General features: G+C 36.2%; 1 pseudogene; it reads right to left on the bottom strand.

Annotated features, from left to right (window-relative positions):
• Positions 1-1,678: 1,678 nt before the first annotated feature.
• LOC136218973 (DNA-directed RNA polymerase subunit beta'-like) lies at positions 1,679-7,955 on the bottom strand (annotated as a pseudogene).
• Between the last annotated feature and the right edge of the window lie 11,949 nt (positions 7,956-19,904).

Genomic DNA, 19,904 nt, shown 5'->3' on the forward strand with positions numbered 1-19,904 from the left:
ACAAATCTCCACACTTAATCTTTTGCTAGTCCCGAGCAAAATTTCACTGAATTTATTCTTTAACTAACCTCTTTATGAAAATAGAACATATATCTTTGTACTTCATTTTAAATTAGTTAAGCCGAAAAGACTAACTTTGCATGGCAAATTTATACGCAAAATATCAAACTAATTAGTATAAAGGCGATATATCAGTCGTCTTGTATTTCAATTTTAAATTGAAGCATTCGGGACAATATAAGCACGCATGTTATTGAGTCTTCCGTCTCAAGGCATTTCAAAGCACAAAATTTCCTTTCCCAAGATCTAAACTATTGCATTCAAATGAATTGAATAAATACATAGGTTAATTTATTTGCCTAGTTACGCCCAAGATAAGGGTGGTCTCGATCGTAACTTTATATGCATTTATTTGCTTTTGTGTTCTCTTAAGAGGTACCGACCATGCCATGGGTGGACGCAATCGTAATGTTAAACTTAAACACGCTTAAATTTTGCTTTTAAACGTTCATTCCATACCTCAATTGTGATAAGGGTGGTCACAATCGTGGCCAAAAGTAAACGGTACTTAATTTTCTTCCCTTTCATACCTCGATTGTGATAAGGTTTGTCTCAATCGTGGCCAAAAGTTAAGAATACGACTAATTAATTTAATTAACATGAATTATAAAATTATAAATTGTAAATTGGGAAAAAGAAAAATAGCACATCCATCCTATATTGACTTAAAATTCAACATGTATTATGGCTAAAGTTTCCTTAAAAACTTCAATTAGTGTTAATGTAAGACGAAATCAAATCAAGCTAAAAATTGTTTAGTTCAATTTAATGTCTATAAACCTAATTGAAAATTAAAAATAAGATTTATTGTATCATGAATTGCATGATATAAAATAAAGATTGAAAATAAAGAATTTATTTACTTAAATACATTCACTTGAGACGTTTTTACTTAAAATCGTATCGAAGATTTGTGAAAAATTTGAAAAATGATTGCCCGTATAGAAATATTATTTCTATCGATAATGATAACCTAAAAATAGTCATAAGTTAAATGTCTACTCATACATATGAAAATGTAAGGTTATAATGATATTACTTAAAATAATGTCATTTTGAAAAATATTATGTCAAATACTATGTTTTAAATAAAACGTTGCAAAATGTGTTACATTTGCATACAAGAAATGTTGCATTTAAAAATGTTAAATGTTGCTACAAAATTATTTCGTTGCATTAAGTCGTAATAAAAGTTAAATGATATATGCAATATCTCCTCCCACACTTAATTTGGACCATGTCCTCATTGGTGCAAAAATTGATAAAACACGAAAAATTATACGAAATAACTCATACGGAAAATTAAATTCATCTTAAGAAAATAGAAAAAGCATTCATCAAAATTGAAAAATAAAATTGTACCAAAAAAAATGGAAATAAAAATTGTATCAAAACATAACAAAGGAAATGTTAAAGAAAAGATAAAACCTAAGCATGTGAAGGGGAATCCGGTGGAGATGGTGAAGTTTCAACATTTTGACGACGGAAGAACGAGAGCATCCGACGACGGGTGGACTTGTGTTCCCTCCTCAAGTTGTTGAGATTGTCATTCATTACCATATTGTTTTCAACAAAATCATCAATCCTTAAATTCATTTGTCGATTATGTGAATGGATTTGAGTCAATGATTGTAAACTTCCTTTTCTCGATCTTGATTCACATAGAAATTCAAGAACTTCGGAATTCATGCCGGTGTCATAGAATTACTTAGCTTAGATCCCTCTAATTTAATTAGATACCATCTGAGGAGGCTTGGCAAAACCCTTGTATAGCTTCTTCGATTTCGCGATAAAGAGAAATATGACCAACAGTAGTTCGAATGTATATACAAAGAATTTCTTTTTTTTCTATTTCTTACTATTAGATAGTGTTCATAAATCTCATTATAAGTACCCAAAGATTCATAGTGAACTTCGATGGGAGCTTCTCTTGAAGCAATAGTGTGTTGATCTAGTTGCCATCGGAGCCACAAAGCACTATCTAAATTGATTATTTTCTGCCGATAAGCACCAATTGCACCAGAAGAATTAGAAAAAAAAGGGTTCTTTTGTATATTTTTGGTTATTGTCGTCAATTCTTTCATTTTGAGAATTTCTGCGATTACATGGATTATACCTATTTTCACAAATACCTCGACGATTTCCGCTTGTTAATACATAGAGCCCAATAAGTATATCTTGAGTTGGTACATAAATGGGATCTCCAATAGCTCGAGACAGGAGATTCATATGAGAAAACATAAGTAAATGAGCCTCCGCTTGAGCTTCCAACAATAAAGGTACATGAACAGCCATTTGATCCCCATCAAAGTCTGCGTTGAATCCCTTACAAACTAATGGATGTAAACAAATAGCATGGCCTTCCACTAAAATGGGTTGGAATGCCTAGATGCCTATTCTATGCAGAGTTAGCACTCTATTCAGTAATACCGGATGCCCCTGCATAACTTCCTGAAGTATTTCCCATACAATTGGCTCTTTTTCCCGAATTTTACTCTTAGCAACTCCTATGTTCGAAGCAAGATGCTGTCTAATTAGACCACGAATTACAAATATCTAGAAAAGCTCTATTTCTATCTCGCGAGGCAATCCACATCGATGTAATGAAAGTGAGGGACCTACGACAATGACAGAACGACCCGAATAATCAACCCGTTTCCCAAGCAGAGTCTCCCGAAATCTTCCTTCTTTGCCTTCAATTACATCCGAAAATGACTTGTAAACCTTATTATGACCGTCCCTCATTGGTTGTCCGCGGATTCCATTATCAAGAAGTGTATCTACGGCTTCTTGTACCAATTTCTCTTGACACATTACTAATTCCCCTGGCGTATATCTACTTGTTGTTAATAGATCAATAAGAGTATTATTCCGATAGATAACTCTTCTATAGAGTTCATTAATATCGGAACTCATTAGTGTACCCCCATCTATCTGAATGGTCGGTCTCAACTCGGGAGGAAGAACTGGTAATAGACATAAAACCATCCATTCTGGTTGTATATTTGTTCGAATAAAATGCTTAGCTAATTCCACGCGTCTAACTAAAAAATCTTTTCTTCTTCCAACCTTGCGATCTTCCCATTCATTCCATGTGGGCCCTTCTTCCCCTAATTCTTTCCATTCTACCGATGAACAATCTATAATAATTCGCAAATCCAGATCAGCTAATTGGTCTGGAATAGCACCAGCTCCTGTAGAAATTTCTCGATTTCGAAATGTATCGAAGCCTTAGGTAGTAAAAAAAAGTGGAATACTGTATTTCCAGGATTGGATTTCATGTTGAAATGAACCTCGTAATCGTAAAAAAATAGGTTTCTTAGCTATGGGCCTAGCAAAAGAAAAATTGGGATAGGATCCTATAGGCCTCCCCCCTTCCAAATCGGACGTGAAAGTTTCCTTTCATCCGGCTCAAGTAGTTAATAGTTATACAAAATAGAAAGAAAAGGGTTCCTGCTTTCAAATTCGATAAAACCCCAAAAAGAGCTACTCCTTACTCAAGTTCCCAATGAGTACCAAGCAAGCCTTCATTAATTCATTCTTCTTTAATACATTTTTTTAGAATTTCTGAATTCTTTATTCAATTCTCACAATTACGACCTAAATGAAATGTGAAATTCTTGAGTAGTCTACTTCCCTTCGAATGATGAATTCCCAATACCTTAGAATTCATAAGAGATTTACTTGTCTATGTCTCTTTCTATTCAATCTTTTAGGTCCCGAACTCACCTCGACGGTTATGCCACGATGCTATTAAAGCCTATATGCGATGTATAGACTCCTGTAACCATGACATATTTGCTTACTTGAATATAAACAAAGTTTCTTTCTAAAAAAGAAAGGGAATGACTAATTCCACAAAAGCAAAAGAAAGAAGTCAGTTTTTCCGAGGTACAACTAGGAATTCCTATTTTTTTGTTACTGCATCGACCATAGACCAATTCCTCTTTTATTGGGGAGTATTGAATACACCCATAATTCTGAGCTTCATTGTACTCCTCTCAAGAGACATGCCAGATCCAGGGCATCCCAATTCGATTAAATGGGATGACAGTTTTTCATTCCAAAACTGTAAAATCAGAATTTCGATCAAATCACACATCGCAGTATACTAGGCCTTCTAATTCTTTAAGAGGTTTATCTAAAAGATTGGAGATATAACTAGGAAGACGTTTCAAGTACCACACATGAGTTACGGGGCATGCCAGTTTGATGTAGCCTGATAGGAGCATTTCGTCCCTATCTTTTAGCATGATTTACTGTTTAATTTTAGATGAAATAAATAAGTTTAATTGCAAAAATAGAGTCTTTTAATAAAATAATGAAATAAAAATAAATTCTGTACTTTCGGTTAATTTTCCTTATTTTTGATTAATTTAGAAAATAAAACGTCAAGCTAACTCGGCTCTCGAGAATTGTATTTCAGGTACGAGCAAGGAGCGAAAATTCTCCAACATACGCGGGGCGTATCACCCTTCACGCGGGGCGTGGAACACTTGGTCAGAAATAATTGTTCAATCCACAGGCACCACGTGGGATCTAGTCACCGATACGCGGGGCGTCTCAACCACCACGCGATGCGTGTAACATATGTCAGAAATGATAAGCCCAATCCTGAAAGTCAGACTGCATTGTCTCCTAAGTCAACTATCGGTACGCGAGGCGTGTTTTTGGATACGCAGGGCGTAAATGGTGTAATTCGAGCAATAAAACGCCAGGAGCTCAACCACGCGCGGCGTATATCACTATACGCGGGGCGTGGTTGAGACAACAAGATCCGAATTAGGTCCACATGCAGGAAATTATTGAAGGAATGGGCCAATATGCAAGGCGTCCCCTACCATACGTGCGGCGTGGTATGGGAAAACTGCACAAAATAATGTTGCTCCATGCTTGTACCTTGTGAAATTATGATTTTACCCCTAGCATGATGTGTATAAATAAGAATGACTAGCACTCATTTGATATACCTCTTTGTATAGACAAATTTCATATTTTGAAGTTCTTGCTATTTTAGTTTTAGATTCAGATTTTATATAGCAATTCTCTATCACCTTGAGAGCTTGTTCGTTGATTACGGCATTCCGTCGAAGTTCCGTTCCACCTCCGTTCACCAAGCTCGAAAGTTCCACCTCCAAGTCCTAAGAGACGGCCTTGAGTCCGGTTAGCTAGTTCCGAGGGTGGATTCTTCCCTTTTCACTTGCTAATTAGCTTGTACTCTTCCTATGTACTAGGCTTGGTTGTATTTCATATTTACATTCTCCATATTTATAACTTATGATTCATAATATCTTTCTTTATATTTGTGCTGATGTTTGCTACTTGTTTTAATATTCGTAATTGATTATTGTGTAGGAAGAACGCGATTTCCGACGCCATTCGGGCTATCTTTAGGGATTCATATAGGTGTTGCCTTACCGGAAGTGACGCTCCGGAAACCGTAGGAATTGACAAACCACGGAACTTACGGGCCCTAATTTCCGGTCCCAAGCATTAGACACGCCTTGACTAGGAACCACATAGTCTAAGTACTTCACGGGTCGGTCACACTATACGTAGTCGTCATTGCAAGAGTAAATCATCAACCGTTTATATATTGAGAGTCATTGTTTGTCATATTTATAACTTATCGCCTTCCATATCATTTCGTAGAGTTTTGTTATATAAATTTGTTTCACCCGTAGTTAGGAGTAGTTTGTAGTTGGTCCCCATATCAACCTCAAAGTATTCACCGCTTAAATAACGTATAAAACCGAGTCGTTTAATACTTGCAGTTATAAATCCCGTGGATTCGATACCCGGTCTTAACCGGATTATTACTTGATACGACGGGGTACACTTGCCCCTAAGTAGTGACGTCTAGTAAAGATAGAGCACTTAGAAAGATCACATCCATAGTCGTAACGCACTTATCATAATACACATTTTGTCGTAGAAAATACTACACTAGCCGTTAACGCTATCATAGCCCATTTGATATCTTCGTATCCGAGAATCAACAAATTCGACCCCGCATTGTTCACAAAATTTTCGGTCTTCTTTTTCATTTTTTATTACTCGATAATTTCCACAAGCACAAATTCCACTTTTTATAGGCCCAAAAATTCTTTCACAAAATAATCCATCTTTTTCAGGTTTATTGGTTTTGTAATGAAAAGTGTAGGGTTTTGTCACCTCTCCAACAATCTCTCCGTTAGGTAGGATTTTAGTGGCCCAAGCCCTTATTTGTTGAGGCGAAACTGATCCAATTCGGAGTTGTTGATGTTTATACCGATCAATCATAGAAGAAAAATTCTAATTCATTCCGATTAAGCTTCCTTCCTATTAATCTGGAAGTTCTTCTTAGATACAAGGAAACGATTCAATTCTAGAGCCAAAGATTGTAGTTCTCGAACGAGCAATCGAAAAGATTCTGGAGCATCCTCAGGTTTAGGTATTGTTCCTCCAATATCATAATACCAAGCACTTCTTGGCGAGCTCTAATATGATCAGATTTATAAGTAAGCATTTCTTGTAAAATATGAGAAACACCAAATCCCTCTAGAGCCCAAACCTCCATTTCTCCGACCTGTTGTCCCCCTTGATTGGCCCTTCCTCAAAGGGGTTATTGTGTAACAAGTGCATAATGTCCACTGGAACATCCATGTATTTTATCATCAACTTGATGAATTAATTTCAAGATATAGGGCTGCCCTATTATAAAAGGCTGTTCAAAAGGATCCCATGTTCTTCCATCAAATATTCTACTTTTTCCCGGATACTCGGGTTCAAATACCCACAGATTTGTTGTTTGCTTACTGGCTTCATATAATTCAGAAAACACTAGTTTTCTCGAAGCCTTTTGTTCATATCTCTCATCAAAGAGCGCTATTCGATAATGTCGATCTAGCAGACCCCCCGCTAACCCGAGTGAGCATTCAAATATCTGTCCTACATTCATTCGTGAAGGTACTCCTAATGGGTTGAAGGCCATATCAACAGGTCTTCCATCTTGCAAATAGGGCATATCTTATCTAGGCAAAATTTTTGAAATGATGCCTTTATTTCCATGTCTTCCAGCTACTTTATCAGCCACTTTGATTTCACGTTTCTGTAAAATATATATATATGAATCGTTTCTGGATTATAACAGGAGTCCCCCTTTCTCTGGATCCATCTCACATCAATAACTCGACCCCTACCACCTAGAGGTAATTTTAGACAAGTTTCCTTTGAAGTAGATACTTGAATACCAAGTATGGCTCTTAATAATCTATCTTCTGGAGCATACGATGATTCTTTCGCTATTTGAGGCGTTAATTTACCTACTAAAATGTCGCCTGTCTCTACCCAAGACCCCAGCATCACAATTCCATTTTTGTCTAAATTTCGGAGTAAATGGTCTTCTAGATGCGATATTTCATTAGTGATCCTTTCAGGCCCTTGGCTTGTCACATGAGTCTGAATTTCATATTTACGTATGTGAAAAGAAGTATAAATATCTTCATATACCAGACGTTCGCTAATGAGTACTGCATCCTCAAAATTGTAACCTTCCCATGGCATATAAGCTACTAGTACGTTTTCCCCAAGGCGAGTTCGCCACCAATGGTAGCGGCACCATCCGCTAAAACTTGTCCCTTTTTAATGCATTTACCCTGCTGAACCTGGGTTTTTTGGTGCATACAAGTATTTTTGTTAGAACGTTCATACATAACTAATGGAATGCGTAGAGTATCTCTATTGCCCGATAAAATGATCTTGTCAATATCAGTATAAATTATCTTTCCCTCGTGTTCGGCTATAGTAGGAACCCCTGAATCTAGAGCCACTTGGCGTTCCAATCCAGTGCCAACAATGCATTTTTCGGACCGAGAAAGTGGAACTGCTTGACGTTGCATATTCGAACTCATTAAAGCCCAATTCGCATCATTATGCTCGATAAAAGGAATGAGGGAAGCTCCAATAGAAAAATATTGGAAGGGAAAAATAATTCGAAGATGGACCTGTTCCTATGCAATAGTCAGGAATTCTTGACGATATCGAGCTGGTGCAACCTGTTCTTCCTGAACACCTCGATTCAGCGCCAAGGAATTTCCTGCTGCTAACATATAGTGTTCGTCACTATTTGGTGATCAATAAAACATCCGTACTTTTTTTGATCCCTCAGAGATTTCATAAAATGGGCTTTCTAAAGACCCCCAATGATCAATCTTGGCATGAATTGCTAAAGATCCAATAAGTCCAACATTGATTCATTTATGGCACGCGGGGAGGGCTCATGCAGCTGCAGCAGGATTTGAAAAAGGAATTGATCATGATTTTGAACCCGTTCTCTCCATGACTCCTCTTAATTAACTGAGACAAGAGATCAAATACTTATACTTAAAGTGGGAATCGATTTGATTCTATAATACATATGGATTGGGTGGCTTAAGTCATACTTAAATAAAAAGTATTCTTTTTTCCTTTCTTTTCAACGCATTTAGATCTAATCTCTTTTTTTTCTGGCTCGGCTAGGTGGGATAGCCGAGCCATTTCCCTTAAACACATAAATTTATTCATCGAGAAAAGGAGAGAGAGGGATTCGAACCCTCGATAGTTCTTTGCAAACTATACCGGTTTTCAAGATCGGAGCTATCAACCACTCGGCCATCTCTCTGAAAGATAATTTCTATTTTACTATTTTATTTTTTTCCGCCGAATAGAAATGGTCATAGGAGTTGATACCATCACTGTACTATAAAAAGAAATTAGGTATCAGTCGATAAGTCTATTTATATATCTATAATATATAGACGGATGTCGGATGTCGGATCTAGTATGACTATTTGTGAAGTAAAAAACTACTCTCGACTCCATGTTCAAATAAACAAAAGGGGAAAGGAGTAGTAATAAGTCATAGAGAATCAATGAATTCATGGCACAATCTCCCCATGATGTATTTTTTTTTTTACAATTTTTTTGGTTAATATTAATAGAGGGATCAAATGGTATAGTTCTTTTGTTGGTAGCTTGGAGGATTAGAAACATGACTATTGCTTTCCAATTGGCTGTTTTTGCATTAATTGCTACTTCTTCAATCTTACTGATTAGTGTACTCGTTGTTTTTTCTTCTCCTGATGGGTGGTCGAGTAACAAAAATGTTGTATTTTCCGATACATCATTATGGATTGGATTGGGCTTGGGGTTGTGCTTGTGGTTCATCCTCCGCTTCCTCCTCCGCTCCTCCTTCTTCAGTACCTACAAATTGAGAACTCGAAGCTCCTCCTCTAATATTACCACGAGATGGGCAATACGTGATTCATAAGAAACAAAAACGGGAGGACATGAAGAAACCAATAAGTGAGCTCGTTCAAAAGCCGAAATATTCAAAAGCGAAACATAGCCATGGTAGGAAGACATATCATAATCGGCCAATTCTCCACGTGCACCCAATACTAAAGCGGTAATAAAATTACCTAGAAGGACTTGAGTAGTGTGAGCCCTCGAAGCATGATACAAGTTATCAAATAGCATACCAATGCTATCAACCCTTAAACCTTTCAACAAACAATAAAAAACGAACAAATCCCGAACTTGAATTTTGGAACACTCAACACGACCAAACAAAGAAAAACTCAAGAATTTGTGAAAGAAAAACAAACAATTGTCCTTAATCATCTTGCTTGAAGTATTTTTTGAGTAAAAATAGTCTTGACCCGAAAGAGTATTCCAAATGGTATCATTATCAAAATCCTTAGGCTTGTCAAAGAAATCACTAGCAGGAAAACCAAACATATTTCCCATTGCTTCATAATCAATAGTGTAAGTCACACCATTGTTTCTAAAAGTGATGAAATTCTTCTTCTTACCAATTTGCAAAGTGACCAAAAATTCCACAATATACTCCGTGATACTAGGAAATTTCATTGAAGCAAAAGTTTGCCAACCTAAAGTATCAAGGTAAGCATTAATCCGAGTAGAGAAGTTTAACTCTCTTACCGAATCAAAATCAAGGAAGTGTATGTCGACAAACTCCCTCTTTGCATTTGAAAAATGAGTGAAACGACTTGCCTCTTCCTCGGAAGCTATATCGAAATAAGCTCCACAATGAATACGAAGGCGATTTGCTTCCGTAACTTTAGGCTTGATTCCGGCAACTTTGGTTCTATGCATGATGGTGGTGTTAGGGTTTGAAATTAGAGAAGAAGAGATGTAGAGAGAATAGCCAAAGGTTGAAGAAGAGTTGGGAATAGTAAAGGTTAATGAATGAAAGAGAAGGTAGATGAAAGGGGTAATTGATTGAGAATGGTGATGAATAAATTGGGAAGAGTAAAAGTTGTGTATTGGGAAGAGTTCAGAGTGAAGGATTGGGTAAAAATTGAGGTGATGTGATGTTTGTGTAAGGAGTAGGTATATATAGGGTTGAATAGAGTGAATTATAGGAAGATTAGGAATAGGAATAGGCAAATTTTAGTGCCAAATTCGGACTCCACATGCCATATAACATGCGTGTCGCGACCGAGAATCCGGATTCTCGATCGCGACACGTCAATTTCAGAGAGAAAATTTCTCTGAAATTGGTTCGTTTTCGCTGATCTTACCGAGAATATTTAATTATCGGCCGAGAATTCGTCCCTGGTGGCTGAAAATCGCGCATATTAACTCCATTCGTGCAATTTTCTGAGTAATTATGCTATGAAATGAATTAAAATTGTACCTGTACTTGAAAACATAAATTAAAAAGCATTAAATACAAGGAAAACCAAAGGTTTGTCCTTATTAATTGGGGAATAATGAACAATTATGAAACATTAATGCTTTAATTTAGAGTTAATGAATCATTAATGGGCATTAATAGATATAAGTTAAATGAATCTTCTTAAATGAAATAAATACAAGTTCATGTATGCATTAAATCATTTTAAAACCTTAAACTGTTAAACAAAATCAAATGAATTAAGTATGATTCAGATACATAATTCGATGAAATTATGGACATATGTGTTAATTATGGAAGATCATATAAGTTCATTAAATCATTATCATGTTCATATTGTAAGAATGATTAGAATTGATTAATATGAAGTGGATTTAATACGGATTGATTCATTATCGTATAGAATATGGAACAAACAAGAATCAAACTAAGAAATGAACTGAAATGAATAGAAATTTTATTCAATAACACATATGTACAAGTTTAAACAAAAAACATATATACAAAGAAAAATTAAAAAAAACGAAACAAACACAAACAAAAACAATCAAAACTTAAAAAATTGAAACTACATAATCATCCCGCGGAAGTGGGATTCTTCTTGCCCTATAGCATTCAATCTTCATCTGCATGAAGATCTGTCTTTCTTCCGCAGAAAGAAACCTTGGGCCAACCCGAAAGATACGTTTCACGAGGCCCTCTTTTCCAAAAATTCATAATCCATCATTGGAAACGGTTCTGCATCAGTCCAAGGAACAGATGCTGCTCCTTTGGCTCCCAGTATTATGCCACATATAATATTCCCATATCCAATCTTCTTTTCTTTGGAACGAGAAGCGACAATCAAACCTTCCATCAATATTTTGGAACAGTTTATTTTGTTGCTTTGAAATATGTCGCCTAAGACATACAATTCGGTGTCTTGGACCATACTGCTGCCAGTTCGTCCAAATAAACTATGACACAGGAACTTGTGCAAATAAAGCATTGAATTGGAGTGGATGCATTTGTTGTAGGCCAGACTCGGATTGAAACGCCAGAATCCCGTTAACATCCTCCAGATGTCTCTAGAAGTCATATCCTTGCCAGGATGGTGGTATGAAGTATCCCGTGGTGGGAAACCAAACCAGGCATATAATTCAGGGTAACCGAAAATGAAAGTTTCGCCATCCTTACAAAAACTCAGACGAACCCGATGCTTATTCACGAAGCGTACTGTATATAGAAACTCAAGGATCCAATCTCCGATGATTGGAAACTTCATGTGGGCGAATTTGGTCCAGCCCAAATTCTCTAAATAGCGATTTATATCATCGCTAATCCCGAGTTCATCATTTAAGAACTCATCCATGTAAAGCATTCCGAAAAATATAGCATAACGGAATCGATAATAACGTCTGCCTTCATCATGGTTATAAATGGGGAATGGTGCACCATAGCGTTCTGATAAATCAGTACACTTACGGCGTGCAGCAACAATCTTCTTGGAAGATTTGAGTTTGGTAGTCATGGTGTTTGGAGGAACAAAAATGTTTCTGTAACTTTATTTGAAAATGGTGTTTAGAATATCAGAGTTTTGTCTGACAGAGATGAATAGAAAAGTAAGTAACAGAACTCTGAACCTCTTGATTTATTTATAGGGATCATAGGATGAAATAGTGTGTCTTTTTAATGCGAAAAAGCATAAAATCAGACCTCTTGGAGTTGAAGAAGCTCAATTTTTCGAGTATGAACAACTATGAAGAAGAAGAAACAGGTCTGATGGTGTAGAAAACACCCATGTCGTGACCGAGAATCCTGAATCTCGGTCACGACATGCTGATTTCCTCTTGGAAATCAGGCGTCGAAACCCCTCTATTTTGATTCTCGGCCGAGAATATTAATTCTCGGTAAGATCAGAAAATTTCTTACCGTCTTGGACAATTCTGAAAGTGTGAATTCTCAACTGAGAATCCTGGATTCTCGACCGAGAATTGCTAATTTCTTCTAATTCGAACTATTTACCTAAAATTTGATTAAAAACATGACTAAAATATATTTTTATGCATCTAAAACTTAATATAAATTCATCTAATAACTAAAAATCATAAAAATGACATGTCTAAAAATAAAATAAAATTAAATTAAATTAAAAATAAAATCAAAACTAATAAAAATTCATACAAAAACAAAATAAAAGAAGTACACCCAAAATTAACGAATTAATCTTCATGAAATTCTGTTATGAACTCAATTCCCTTAATTGGAGCATTTTCATAATAGATTTTGCATCTATTACCGTTAACGGTTCTGCATCAGTCCAAGGAAGAGATGATGCTCCTTTGGCTCCCAGTATTATGCCACATATAATATTCCCATATCCAATCTTCTTTTCTTTGGAACGAGAAGCGACAATCAAACCTTCCATCAATATTTTGGAACAGTTTATTGTGTTGCTTTGAAATATATCGCCTAAGACATACAAGTCGGTGTCTTGGACCATACTGCTGTCGGTTCGTCCAAATAAACTATGACACATGAACTTGTGCAAATAAAGCATTTAATTGGAGTGGATGCATTTGTTGTAGGCCAGACTCGGATTGAAACGCCGGAATCCCGTTAACATCCTCCATATGTCTCTAGAATTCATATCCCTGCCAGGATGGTGGTATGAAGTATCCCGTGGTGGGAAACCAAACCAGGCATATAATTCAGGGTAACCGAAAGTGAAAGTTTCGCCATCCTTGCGAAAACTCAGACGAACCCGATGCTTATTCACGAAGCGTACTGTATATAGAAACTCAAGGATCCAATCTCCGATGATTGGAAACTTCATGTGGGCGAATTTGGTCCAGCCCAAATTCTCTAAATAGCGATTTATATCATCGATAATCCCGAGTTCATCATTTAAGAACTCATCCATGTAAAGCATTCCGAAAAATATAGCATAACGGAATCGATAATAACGTCTGCCTTCATCATGGTTATAAATGGGGAATGGTGCACCATAGCGTTCTGATAAATCAATACACTTACGGCGTGCGGCAACAATCTTCTTGGAAGATTTGAGTTTGGTAGTCATGGTGTTTGGAGGAACAAAAATGTTTCTGTAACTTTGTTTGAAAATGGTGTTTAGAATATCAGAGTTTTGTCTGACAGAGATGAATAGAAAAGTATGTAACAGAACTCTGAACCTCTTGATTTATTTATAGGGATCATAGGATGAAATAGTGTGTCTTTTTAATGCGAAAATGCATAAAATCAGACCTCTTGGAGTTGAAGAAACTCAATTTTTCGAGTATGAACAGCTATGAAGAAGAAGAAACAGGTCTGATGGTGCAGAAAACACCCGTGTCGCGACCGAGAATCCTGATTCTCGGTCACGACACGCTGATTTCCTCTTGGAAATCAGGCGTCGAAACCCCTCTATTTTGATTCTCGGCCGAGAATATTAATTCTCGGTAAGATCAGAAAATTTCTTACCGTCTTGGACAATTCTGAAAGTGTGAATTCTCAACTGAGAATCCTGGATTCTCGATCGAGAATTGCTAATTTCTTCTAATTCGAACTATTTACCTAAAATCTGATTAAAAACATGACTAAAATATATTTTTATGCATCTAAAACTTAATATAAATTCATCTAATAACTTAAAATCATAAAAATGACATGTGTAAAAATAAAATAAAATTAAATTAAATTAAAAATAAAATCAAAACTAATAAAAATTCAAACAAAAACAAAATAAAAGAAGTACATGAAAATTAACGAATTAATCTTCATGAAATTCTGTTATGAACTCGGTTCCCTTAATTGGAGCATTTTCATAATAGATTTTGCATCTATTACTGTTAACTTTAAAACGAACTCTGTTAGGTCCTTCAAGTTCTAAAGATCCATAGTCGAATGTTTTAATGACTAAATATGGTCCTGTCCATCTAGACTTAAGTTTACCTGGAAATAATCGGAGTCGTGAATTAAATAACAGCACCTTATCTCCAACGCTAAAGCTTTTGACTTTAATTTTGGCATCGTGCCATTTTTTCACTTTCTCTTTATATATTTTCGCATTTTCGTAAGATAAATGACGTAATTCATCCCACTCATTCAAGTCGAACAAATGTTTCTTACCTGCTTGTTGTAAATCATAGTTAAGTGCTTTAATAGCCCAATAAGCTTTATGCTCTAATTCTACTGGCAAATGGCATGCTTTTCCATACACTAATCGGTATGGTGTCATTCCTATTGGTGTTTTAAATGCAATACGGTATGCCCATAACGCATTGTTAAGTTTACAAGACCAGTCTCTTCTTGAAGACGAAACTGTTTTCTCTAAAATCCATTTGAGTTCCCTATTTGATATCTCCGCTTGACCATTCGATTGAGGATGGTATGGCGTAGATACGCGGTGGTGTACTCCATATTTTCTCATAAGTAATTCAAAACTTCGGTTTATGAAATGGGTACCTCCATCACTTATCATGACTCTAGGGCATCCAAATCTACAAAATATATCTTTAAGAAACTTAACGACAACCTTAGCATCATCCGTAGGTGTTGCAATTGCTTCAACCCATTTCGAAACATAATCTACGGCTACTAAAATATAAGTTTTACCAAAATAAGGGGGAAAAGGTCCCATGAAATCGATCCCCCACACGTCGAAGACTTCAACTTCTAACATGTTTGTGAGAGGCATCTCATCTTTCCTTCCTAAATTCCCGGTTCTTTGACATTTGTCACACCGAATAATAAATGAACGAATGTCCTTAAACAATGTAGGCCAAAAGAATCTGCATTCTAATATCCTAGCAACTGTTTTGCTTACGCCGTTATGCCCTCCGTAAGAGCTTGAATGGCATTCTGACATTATAGACCCGTATTCATTTTCGCTAACACATCTCCTAATCATACCATCACCATAAGTTTTGAACAATAAGGGATCTTCCCAAAAATACTGTTTAATATCGAAAAAGAATTTCTTCTTTTGATAGAAATTTAACCCTTCTGGAACAATGTTAGCTGCGAGATAATTGGCTATATCCGCATACCATGGTGACATGACACTTTTTATCTGATAGAGATATTCATCAGGGAAATCATCTCGTATACCGATGGTTTCACCTATAGGACCGTTTTCATCTTCAAGTCTTGATAGATGATCGGCGACAAGGTTTTCTACTCCCTTTTTGTCTTTAATTTCTATATCAAATTCTTGTAATAACAAAACCCATCTAATCAGACGCGGTTTTGCATCTTTTTTAGCAAATAGATACCTTAAAGCTGCGTGATCGGTATATATAATAACTTTAGATCCTAACAGGTACGACCTAAACTTATCACATGCAAAAACTACCGCTAGCATTTCTTTCTCGGTTGTGGTGTAATTTAATTGAGCACCAGACAGTGTGTGACTGGCATAATAAATAATATGAAGCTTCTTATCCTTCTTTTGACCTCAAACACATCCTACGGCTAAGTCACTTGCATCACACATGATTTCAAAAGGTAAATCCTAATCGGGTTTAGCAATTATGGGTGCACTGACTAAAGCTGCTTTCAATGTTTCAAAAGCTTTAACACAGTCTTCATTAAAATCAAAGGTTGAATCTTTCATAAGCAAGTTAGTAAGTGGTTTGGAAATTACAGATAAGTTTTTTATAAATCGTCTGTAAAAACCTGCATGTCCTAAAAATGATTGTACTCCCTTAACAGTAGTTGGAGGGGGTAACTTTTCTATCACTGAAGTTTTTGCTCTATCCACTTCTAATCCTTTCTCAGATATTTTATGACCTAAAACAATGCTGGTCCCTTATAACGTGACAAGTTAGTTCCAAGGAGGGGGGATAGGAACTATTTAAAAAAATTGTCCATTGAGGCTGACTTCTTTTTTTATGAAAAGGTTTACACAGCGTCACTAAGTAGATTCAAGACACAAGCTTAGTCAACTTGTGACTAAGTCTGCTTCTTTACTTGAGTCAGGAAATAGCACTTAGAGTCTATTCCTGAACTCAGCTTCTTAGTAAACTTAACTCAGCGTGAGTTCTTTACTTAGTCAGTTTTATAGCAAGTAATATATATTAAAGGAGTTTAAGGGTTAGAAAGATCTTACTCAGCAGACTTATCCTGGTTCGGCCTCTCTGCCTACGTCCAGTCCCCGGAACTCGTTCCGAGCTTTTTGAATTCTCTACTGAGCTCTTTAAAGGTAGAGCATGAAACCTTTTACAGATAGAAGCTGAGTATAACAAGAGTACCTTCCTCCATACCACTACTCACTCCTATATCTATGCTGAGTACTATAACCGAGTACCCATCCTCTCCTTTCTATTCTTCTAGAAATGATAAAGTGTTTGTCTTAAACAACGATTGCTAAGACACTTTAGATGATTGGAAATCACTCTAGACTTTTACACAAAGATTAAGAATTGGTGTAAGGTATTTGCTTTGCTTTTCTCACAGAAACTTCAAGTATGAATTTGGTCAGCGTTTCGAATAGTTGAAGATCTGCATCGATTGAAGCAAATGGATGGCCTTTATATAGTGACACTTGAGGCACCTGGTCATTTCGAATTTCGAAATAACCGTTGGAGGGAAACGACTTCCTATCGTTATCACTCTGGGCGTGCTCAGCGTCGTTGGCCAATAGGATTCATGCATCTTCTGTCTTCGTCAGTCTTCGGCAGAATGTTTCGACATTTAAGGAAAAGTCCACGAGACAGCTTCCTGCGCCTTCTGAACTTTTCCCAAAGTAGAAATACTTTATCTAGAAGTTGAACATTGTCTGCCGCTATCCAGACTGCATTGTCGTCCAACTCAGCAGCTTCTTTTGCTCGAAAAGCCTTCTTCTTCCTCGGTCTCTTTAGCTTTGGACGAGTAGGGTCATAAGGAATGGACTCAATGGAGTCAGTGGGTGAAGCTTCCCTTTGAACAGCGAGAGCATTTGACGTGTGCTCAGTTTCTTCTTCGTCAACCAACTCAGTGTTGATTGGTTCAAGGTGCTCATCATCAGCTATTTCTTCAGTGTCATCCTGACCACTTTCTTCTTCTTCAGACTCATCATCCAGTTCTTCTTCCTCAAACTGTTCCTCCAATTCTTCCTCGATAAACTGACCACCCAGTTGGTCTCGTTCTTCCTGATCATCTATCTGTTGCTCAGCGTCAACGTCTTGACTTTGTACACAGTGTGAGTTAGGAGGAACGACGACATTAGTTGGTAGTGCATCGATAGGTCTTAACTCAAAATTGAGCTGCTTCTTCCTCTTCCTTAATGGTTGGTCATCAACCTCTCTTTCTTCTGTCTCAGGCTCAGCTTGCCTAGGTCTTTTCTCAGCTGACCTAGATCCACCCTGTCCTTGTTGAATCTGAGGCTTAGTTCCTCCACATACAAATTTAACCTTCTTTGGGGCAGAAGTAGCAGCTTTAGAGGTGCTCTGGACAGCCTTCCTCTTTCTTTGAGTTCTTCCCTTTCAAGTCACCGCCCCCTCAGCGTTCTGGACAGCTTCCCCTTTTCCTTTCTTTGGCACAATAGGTTGATCATATGCCAAACCGAATAGGGCACCAGCTGTAATCTCGGTTCCCCGAGTGATGATTTATGCAACCATGTCCACATTGTGATCCTTGAGGATTCGGGTGATAAAAGAGCCTAACCTAAGGGTTCCTGTACTTCGTAGAAACCCACCGATTATGAATACGGGCATGTTTATCGGTGTGTAGGTCAGCATATGCCATATAAAACACTGCTCAACATTGGTTGCTGAGTTGGTGCAGTTGATTTTAGGGAAAAAGAAATTGGTCAGTATGTAATGGGCCATCTTTTGATGCCGACCCATGGAAGTGCTCGAGATTTCACCTACATGACCCTCAGGTTTACAGAAGGTCTGAACGTAGTTGGTTTTCTCATGGTCACCAGATTTACGAAGTATAGCTCCTTCGTTTTTCAGTTTGAACAGTGAGGCAAGATATGCAGGGTTGATGAAGATGCACTACAACAAATCATCACTTGCGCCACGAATCATGCCACAAAAATTTAAAATTCGTGGCATATTTTCATTTAGCCACGGGAAAAAGAGGCTCCAGCAAAAACTTTAAATTGCTTGATATATTTATGCCATGGGTAATTGTTTTTCGTGGCAAAATATACTTATGCCACGAATTTCGCCACGACATTTATTTTTGTGTGGCTAAATCTATTTATGCCACGGAAAAAATTTACATGTGACATAAAATTACTTATATCTCTAGTAATTTATTCCGTGGCAAGTAAATTAATTATTTTCTGATTAAATTCAAACATATTAATTTTAGGATAATCATGGGTTTTAACTTATTATATTATCCTACATATATTTTAAGGTGCTTAACTTTTGTATTAATTAATTTTTTAGTTCCTTTATAGGTTTTTGTAGATGAAAATATAAAAGTTTATTTAGTTATATAAATAAATTTTTATTCTCATTTTTATTATTATATAATATAATATTTTTAAATTAATACTTTACCCTAAACATTAATATGAATTTTTATAATTTTATAAAATCATATTTTATTTTCAGATCCGTAGAGTTTATCACGATTAAAAAAAATTAATATTATTTGTTAATTTTACTTATGATTTAATAATATTTGAAATATCTTTTATTTGTAAGTGACACATTTCATTACAATAAAACTTATTGTTTTCCTATTTTTTTTCTAATTAGGAGATTTTTTATGTTGCTATAGTTTCTTTACGAATTATAGAATTATAGAATGATTGATATTCATTTATTAATTATTTATTTTTCATTAAGAATGATTAAAATTTTGGATTTTTTTATGTTGTATTCTTTTGTTCCAACTTCTTTAACATAGCTCCATTCAATTCAAAAATTAATAATAATTATAATTATGATAATAATAATAAAAGAAATTAGAAATTTATTAAAAAAATTACTAAAATTTGATCAAGTTTGCCACGATTATGTTCGTGGCTAAGTAAGGTTTCTAGCCACAACTATTCTCTTTTTGACACGGTTATGTCCGTGGCTAAACAAGGTTTCTAGTGAGATGTGTTCTATTTTGACACGGTTATACTCGTGGCTAAGTGGAATTGATTGCCACGAGTCGTTATCTCTTGCCATGGGTATTTTACTCTTGCCACGATTTTACCCGTGGCAAAGGTATATGATTAGCCACAGATTATTCC

Source organism: Euphorbia lathyris, chromosome 2 (genome assembly GCF_963576675.1).
Source record: "Euphorbia lathyris chromosome 2, ddEupLath1.1, whole genome shotgun sequence".
Lineage (NCBI taxonomy): Eukaryota > Viridiplantae > Streptophyta > Magnoliopsida > Malpighiales > Euphorbiaceae > Euphorbia > Euphorbia lathyris.